This window comes from Canis lupus, chromosome 7 (assembly GCF_003254725.2).
Source record: "Canis lupus dingo isolate Sandy chromosome 7, ASM325472v2, whole genome shotgun sequence".
Taxonomy (NCBI): Eukaryota; Metazoa; Chordata; class Mammalia; order Carnivora; family Canidae; genus Canis; species Canis lupus.
Genome location: NC_064249.1, coordinates 5,190,034 through 5,198,370, shown reverse-complemented (window position 1 = coordinate 5,198,370; position 8,337 = coordinate 5,190,034). Strand labels below are relative to the sequence as shown.

The window sequence follows — 8,337 nt, the reverse complement described above, 5'->3', positions numbered from 1 at the left end:
CCACCATGCTCTTCTGAAGACTTGCCCTCCTCCAGCTCTGAGGAATGAGTTTTTGTAGAAGAAGCTCAGGTCTCATCCCACAGAGACCTGCTCAAATCTAACTAACATCAAGCCTTCTGCTCCCATGTTCTACTGTGGACCTGTCCCCTCCAATACATCCTTGGACCGAGCCCATCCAAACAGGTGCCAGAAGCCTGACAATGTGCAAGCAGCCCCAAAGGGGCCAACACCACTCCAAAGTGACTCCTGCTTTGGGGAGAAGGGTAGATAACCACCTACACACTAGTTCCACTGCTGCCTCAGCAATGGGATGAGGAAAGACATCTGGTCTGACTGTAGACCGTGCCCACCAACCAAAGCTTCTCAGGGGACAACATAGGGAAAGTACACGGCAGTTCAATGCTACTACATCTCTGGAAAATGCCTGGTCTGACTCAAATCAAGTCCATGGTGGCCCCAGACTAGTCCACTAAAAACACAAGGACCAAACCTTGCTCACAATAGGAAAAGAGAGCCGTTGTAGATGACTGAATTGAAGGTAAAAGTGGCTCAGCCACAACAGTGAGATGCACACCACACATATGGGAGATACCTGTGAAGGGTCAGGTTCTGGTGAAAGGGGACATTGCACCACAGGGCACTATAGTACCTCTTTTTAATAAGACCACTACTTTTGAGAGCAGGAGATACAGCTGACTTTTATAACACATAGAAACAGACACAGAGAGTTAAGTAAAATTAAGAGACAGAAGAATAGTCTCGAATAGTCCCCAATGAAAGAACAGGACAAAGCCACAGCAAGAGAGCTACATAAAACTAAAATAAGTAATATGACTTATAGAGAATTTAAATTAGTGGTCATAAATATACTTAATGGACTTAAGAAAAGAATAGAGGACTTCGGTGACACTCCTAATTAGGAGATAGAAAACATAAAAAAGAATCAATCGAGATGAAGAACTCAATAACTGAAATTTAAAAATGCACTAGATGGAATAACTAGTAAACTAGAGGAAACAGAAGAAATCAGCAATCTGGAGGACACAATAATGGAAAGCAATCAAGCTGAACACAAGAGAGAAAAAAATATAATAAAAAATAAAAAGACTTAGGGAACTCAGCAACACTATCAAGTGTAGTATCATTCAAATTATAGGGATCCCAGATGGAGAAGACAGAAAAGGAGGCAGAAAATTTATTTGAAGAAATAATAGCTGAAAACTTCCCAAATCTGTGGAAGGAAATATAAATCTAGGTCCAGGAGACAGACAGAATTCTGAACCAAATCAACACAAGGAGGTCCACACCAAGACACATAGTTATTAAAATAGAAAAGTAGTGATAAAGAGAGAATTTTAAAAGTGTCAAGCAAAAAGAGAAGAATTACATACAAGGGAAAAAAGATAATGTTATCACCTGATTTTTCAGCAAAACCTTTACAGGCCAGAAGGGAGTGGCTTAATATATTCAAAGTACTGAGAGAAAAAAAAATTGCAGCCAAGAATACTCAATCCAGCAAGGCTATCATTCAGAATAGAAGGAGAGAGAGAGTTTCCCAGATAAACAAAAGTTAAAGGAAGTCATGTTAAAGGGGACTCTGAGTGGAAGGGAAAGACTATATAAAGGACTAAGAGAAGTAGGAAGCACCAAAGTAGTAAAAATATGGACATCTATCAAAATTTGTCAAGGGACTCACAAAATAAATTGATGTAAGGTATGACACCATATAAAGAATGATACCTAACGCATGGGGGACTGGTGAGGAGAAAAGAAGGGGTTCAAACTTAAGTGACCATCAACAGTAGAGACTGTTATATGCATAGGATGTTAAATGCAAATCTAATGGTAACCACAAGTGAAAACCCAGTAATAAATATTTAAAAAATAAACAGCAAGGAATCCAGTATATCATTTAAAAAAGCCAGGAAGAAAAAAAGCCAGCAAACCATAAGAGTAGAGTGCAAAAGAAGAAAGGAAAAGAACTAAAAAATCAACCACAAGTAACAAAATGGAAATAAGTACATACCTATAAATAAATGAATATAAATAGATTAAATGCCCAATCAAAAGACTTAAGGTCATGGAATAGATTAAAAGAAAAAGCAAGATCAATTGACATACTGCCTACAGGAGACTCATTTCAGACCTAAAGACAAATGCAGATTAAAAGTGAAAGGGAAACAAAACAAAGGGATGGAAAAATATTTATCATGCAAATGGAAGCAAAAAAAAAAAAAGCCAAAGTAATAATACTTATATTGAACAAAATAGACTTTAAAACAAAGACTAGCAAGAAATAAAAAGGACACGATATAATCATAAAGGGAACAATCCAACAACAAAATATAACAATTGCAAATATTATGTATCCAACATGGGAGCACCCAAATATATAAAACAGCTAATACAAACATAAAGGAAGTAATTGATAGTAATACAATAGTAGGAGGGGACTTAAACACCCCACTTACATCAATGGAAAGAGAATTCAAACAGAAAATTACAAGATAACAGTGGCTTTGAATCATACATTGGACCAGATGGATCTAACAGATATATTCAGAACATTCTATCCCCAAAGAGCGACTACACATTCTTTATAAGTGCACATGAAATATTCTCCAGCACAGATCACATATGAGGCCACAAAACAGGTCTCCAAAGATTCAAAAGATCAAAGTCATCCTTTCTGACCACCATTGTATAAAATTAGAAATCAACCACAGGAAAAAATCTGGAAAGAACACAAATACATGCAGGTTAAAAAAAAATGCTACTAAATGCTAAGGAAGCTAGAAATCAACTAAGAAGTCAAAGAGGAAATAAAAAAAAATACATGGAGATGAATGAAATGAACACACAATGGTCCAAAGTCTTTGAGAGGCAGCAAAAGCTGCTCTAAGAGGGAAGTTTATAGCTATACAAGCATATCTCAAAAACAAAACAAAACAAAACAAAACAACAAGGAAAAATCTCAAACAACCTAAGCTTACACCTAAAGGAACTAGAGGAACAGACAAACCCCAAACCATGGGTAAGGAAGGAAATAATAAAGAGTAGAGCAGAAATAAATGAAATAGAAACTAAAACAAACAAACAAACAAAAGAACAAAAAAAACAAAACAAAACAAAAAAACCCCAACCCAATAGAACAGATCAATAAAACCAGGAGAATGTTTTTTTGAGAAGATCACCAAAATTAATAAACCTTTAGCCAGCCTCATTAAAAAAAAAGAGAAAGAAGGCTCAAATGAATAAAATCATAAATGAAATAAGGGAAATAACAACCAACACCATAAAAATACAAAGGATTATATGAGAGTATTATGATTAATTATAAGTCAACAAACTGGACAACCTAGAAGAATGGATAAATTTCTAGAAACAAATAACCTTCTAAAACTTAATCAGAAGAAATAGAAAATTTGAACAGACCAATTACTAGCTTTGAAATTGAATCAGTGACTTAAAAAACTCCTTAACAACAAATAGTCCAGGACCAGATAGCTTCATAGGTAAATTCTACCAAAAAATTGAAGAAGAGTTAATACTTATTCTTCTCAAACTATTCAAAGAAGAAGAGGAAAGTAAGCTTCCAAATTCATTCTATGAGGTCACCATTACACTGACACCAAAAGTAGTCAAAGACACTACAGAAAAGACAACTACAGATCAGTATCTGATGGACATAGATACAAAGATCCTCAAAAAATATTAACAAACTACATACAACAATATATTAAAAAAAATCATTCACCATGATCAAGTGGGATTTATTTCTGGGATGTGAGTGTGGTTCAGTATTCACAAATCAATCAATGTGCTACATCATCATCACAACAAGAGAAAGGATAAAAACCATATGATGATTTGAATAGATACAAAAAAAGCATATGACTAGTACAGCATCCATTTGTGATGGAAATCCTCAACAAAGTAGGTTTAGGGGGAGCATATCTCAACATAATAAGGGGCATATATGAAAAACCCACAGTCAATATTATCCTCAATAGTAAAATACAGCTTTCCCCTAAGATCAGGATCAAGACAAGGAAGGATATCCACTTTTATTCAACATAGTACTGAAGGCTGAGGCATGGCAATCAGATAAGAAAAACAAATAAAAGGCATCTAAATTGGTAAGGAAGAAGTAAACCTTTCACTATTTGTGGATGACATGATACTATATACAGAAAACCCTAAAGACTCCATCACAAAACTACTAGAACTGGTAAATAAATTAATGCAGTTGTAGGACACAAAATTAATATACAGATATCAATTGCATTTCTATACACTAATAATGAAGTAGCAGAAAGAGAAATTAAGAAAAAAAATCTCATTTACAATTATAACAAAAATAACAAGAGACCTAAGAATAAACCTAACCAAAGAGGTGAAAGATCTGTACTCTGAAAGCTGTAAAACAATGATGAAAGAAATTGAAGATGACACAAATGGAAAGATATTCCATGCTCACTGACTGGGAGAACAAATATTGTCAAAATGTCCATACTATTCAAAGCAATCTACAGATTTAATGCAATCCCTATCAAAATGCCAACAGCATTTCTCACAGAACTAGACCAATAAACCTAAAGTTTGTATGGGACCACAACCACAAAAGTCCTCAAACAGCCAAAGCAGTCTTGAAAAAGATAAAAACTGGGGGATCACAACCCCAGATTTCAAGATCTATTGCAAAACTGTAGTAATCAAAGGAGTATGATACTGGCACAAAAATAGACACATAGACTAATGAAATAGAAGAGAAAATTTGGGAATAAACTTACTCTTTTATGATCACATTAATCTATGACAAAGAAGGCATGACTATATATACACTGGGAAACTGGAAATGGTGCTTGGAAAACTGGATAGCTACATGAAAAAGAATGGAACTGGACCACTTTCTTACACTATATACCAAGATAAACTCAAAATGTATTAGAGAAGTAAATATGAGACCTGAAACCCAAAAATTCCAATTACTGATGCTAATATCTCTGACATTGGTCATTAAGCAATATTTTTCTAGATATGTCTCCTTTGGCAAAGGAAACAAAAGCAAAATTAAACTATTGGAAGTACATCCCTAGAAAACTTTTGTGCAGTGAAGGAAACCATTAATGAAACAAAAAGCAACTTGCTGAATGGAAAGAAGATATTTGCAAATGACATATGTGATAAGGGGTTAGTATCTAAAATATATAAAGAAGTTATATAACTCAACACCTAAAAATGAAATGGAAATGCTACCTTGTGGATTAGATATGAGCAGGGCCAGAGGGCACAGGTACACTAAAAACCTCATGTAATTTATAATTCAGCTTTTATGGGACTTGTGATGATATGATTCATGTCTTTAAATTCCAGGAGCAGTTTCTCTAGGATCCTAGAGGGCCTCTTCTGGCGGAAATTTGAAGGAGAACAAAAGTGGCCCTAACCACAGCACTTCCCCCTGCAAATAATCCAAGGATAGAGCTGATCTTCCTAATTTCTCTCCTCATTATGAATTTTAGAGCCTCACCCTCAGCTCCTCCAGATGGATTATTGGTGGTAAGACTCAGACCCTGATCTGTGAGGGTTCTGAGCCCTTGGTTCACCCTGCCATAGCTGTTACACTTGCCCATTTACTATCAAAATAGGTCAAGTTGTATCAGGAGCCACCCAGGTAGGATTGAAACAGATTCCTTTTGATGCTTCTAGGATATGGTTAGCTTCTATGGATATTCTATAGCTCTTTACTTATTCAACAACCGCCTCAACTTTTTTTTTTAAATTTTATTTTTATTTATTTATTTATTTTTAAACTGCCTTAACTTTTAAGCAAAGATTATGCTCTTCTCAAGGAAGCCAATGTCTGAGTAGAATTGATCTAGTCATTTCTGTCCAAAGTAAGACCACTCTTACTGGTTCTTCTAATGAGTTATTTCCTTCAGAACTCCTCATCGAGTTGGCAATTTGTCTGTCATGTTTCATAATTTGTCAATCCTCTGCCAAATTTTATCTCTTCCTTTTGTCTTTTACAGATGTTACCTCCCCTCCTCCAACAATTTCTTTCTTCTAATTCCGTTTCTCTGTCTGCTTCTCAGAGAACCTAACGGACCTGCAGAAAGAGGTAGGTCTGGTTAGAGAAAGTGGACACATGGTATAAAGACCTTTGTACCACTTGTGGTAGTGGCTTTACATGTCCAAAAATTATTTCTTCTCTCTTTAAGAGGTAGAGCCTTGTTCCCCTTTCCTTGAGTTTGGGATGGACTTATTTCAAATGAATAGAATAAAAGAAAAGTAATGATGTGCAACTTTGGAGACTAGCTTATGAAAGGCACTATACTTATCTACTGCTTCTCTCTTGTACCACTCTTTCTGAAGGAAGCCAGCTGCCATATCCTGAGGACACAGGAAACAGTGGAGAGTCCCATGTGGTGAGGAAAAAAGGCTCTCTGCCAACAGCCATGTGAATGCATTATCTAGACTTCAACCCTAAGCAACAAGTTTATTGCAATCTCTTGAGGGACTCTTAGAACCAGGTGCTTTTGCTTTTCTAAACATAAGCTGATGCAAGATAATAAATGTTTGTTGTTTTAAGATGCCAAATATTGGAGGACTTTGTTACATAGCAATAGATTACCCCTATAGTTGTAAATCACCATCTAAAAGTAGCCACTATTGAAGAAGCACTAGACAGACAAAATGTCAACCCACTTGTCATCAATCAGCCTCTGTCATCAGCCACTCCAATGCTAGTAAAAAGACTACAGGAATAGAGAAGCCATGGGCACAGAGATGAAAGCCATTCATGGACCCACAACATGAACCCCCAATCACCAAGGTTTATCTACCTAGTTACTGCTGCTCCTGGAAGTCCAAACTGAGAGCAGTGGAAAACAACACAGAAACATTCTATGAGGAAACTAACCAGCCAGTTGGTAAGATAGCAACATTAGATGCTTTTCAGGGTCTAAGTTTAGAGATTATCCCTGTTATCATTCTGTTATTGATTTTTTTTTTGTTTACGGTTAGAAAAGAAGTTATTTCAATGATTTCCAATTTATTAAGGTTTGTTTATTGCATGGGTTATGGTCTATCTTGATATGCGTTCCACGTGAGCTTGAGAAGAATGTATATTTTGCTATTGTTAGGTAAAGTAGTCTATAATGTAAATTAGATCACAATGTTTTTTATGCTTTTGAGTTCTATTTCTTTGCTGATTTTCTGTCCACATTTTTGCATCAGCTTTTAATAAAGAGGTGCTGAAGTGCCTAACCATAATTACAGCCTTGTCTATTTATCTTTTCAGTTTTATCAGCTTTTGCTTTACTTCTCTGGCAGCCCTAACTTTTGGTATATATACATTAAAGATTGTCTGTATTTTTATTTCTGGTATGTATGTATAATGTTTCTCTCTCAGGGACTTGACTTTGTTTTGAAGTCAAATTTAAATAATATTAACATAACCATTTCTGTTTTCCTTTAAAGTAATGTTTGCATTATATATCCTTTTACATTTTGCTTTCAATCTGCCTACATTGTTATGAAGAAAGAGTATATAATTAGGCCATGATTTTAGATTCAGTTTATGAACCTCAGTCTTTTAGTTGACAAATTTTGTCTATTTATATTTATTATAATTATTAATACATTAGGGTGTAAGTCTGCCATTATAGCTTTTATTTTATGTTTGTTATTTCTGTTTTCTTATTTTCTGTCTTGGTGTGGGTTATAATTCCATTTTAACTATAGCATTATTTTTTTGTTTAGATTATTATGTTTTTAGTTCTAAAATTTCCATTTGGTTCATTATGTGGTTCATTATGTTTTCTACTTCTTTACTGAGACTTTTTATTTTCTTTCCTGAGGGCTTTTGTTCTTTCAATTATTTCAAGGATGTTTGTAATTGCTCAATGAAGCATTTTTATTATAGCTTTATTATTATTTGTCAGATAATTTTAACATTCCTTTCATCTTGGTGTTGGCATTTACTGATTGCTATTACTATTTTTTTCATTCAGTTTGAGATCTTTCTGGTTCTGGCTATGAGAGTAATTTTTTAAAAATTGAAATCCAGAAATCTGCATATTATGTTAAGAAATTCTGGGTCTTACATAACCCTTCTGTGTTAGGTGGCTTCCTCTGATATTACTGCATGGGAAAGAGGTGGGTATATTATTACTCTCAGGTGGGTAGAAGTTTAGATTATTCACTCAACCCTGTTGACATCCAAGAGTGGTGTATACCTTTCTGGCTGAGAGAAAAAGAATGTCTTGTTGCTCTGGTGTCATTTTTACTAACACTATAGCAGTGGGAGTGGCCTCATTACTTCTGGGCAGTGGC

The 8,337-nt window shown here is 35.0% G+C and overlaps 1 long non-coding RNA gene across 1 annotated transcript; it reads left to right on the top strand.

Annotated features, from left to right (window-relative positions):
- The first annotated feature begins 5,197 nt into the window (after positions 1 to 5,197).
- LOC118355222 (uncharacterized) lies at positions 5,198 to 7,245 on the top strand. Its single transcript, XR_004817263.2, has 3 exons — positions 5,198 to 5,559; positions 6,033 to 6,121; positions 6,376 to 7,245. It is a non-coding gene; the product is annotated as an uncharacterized LOC118355222 (long non-coding RNA).
- Positions 7,246 to 8,337: the final 1,092 nt, after the last annotated feature.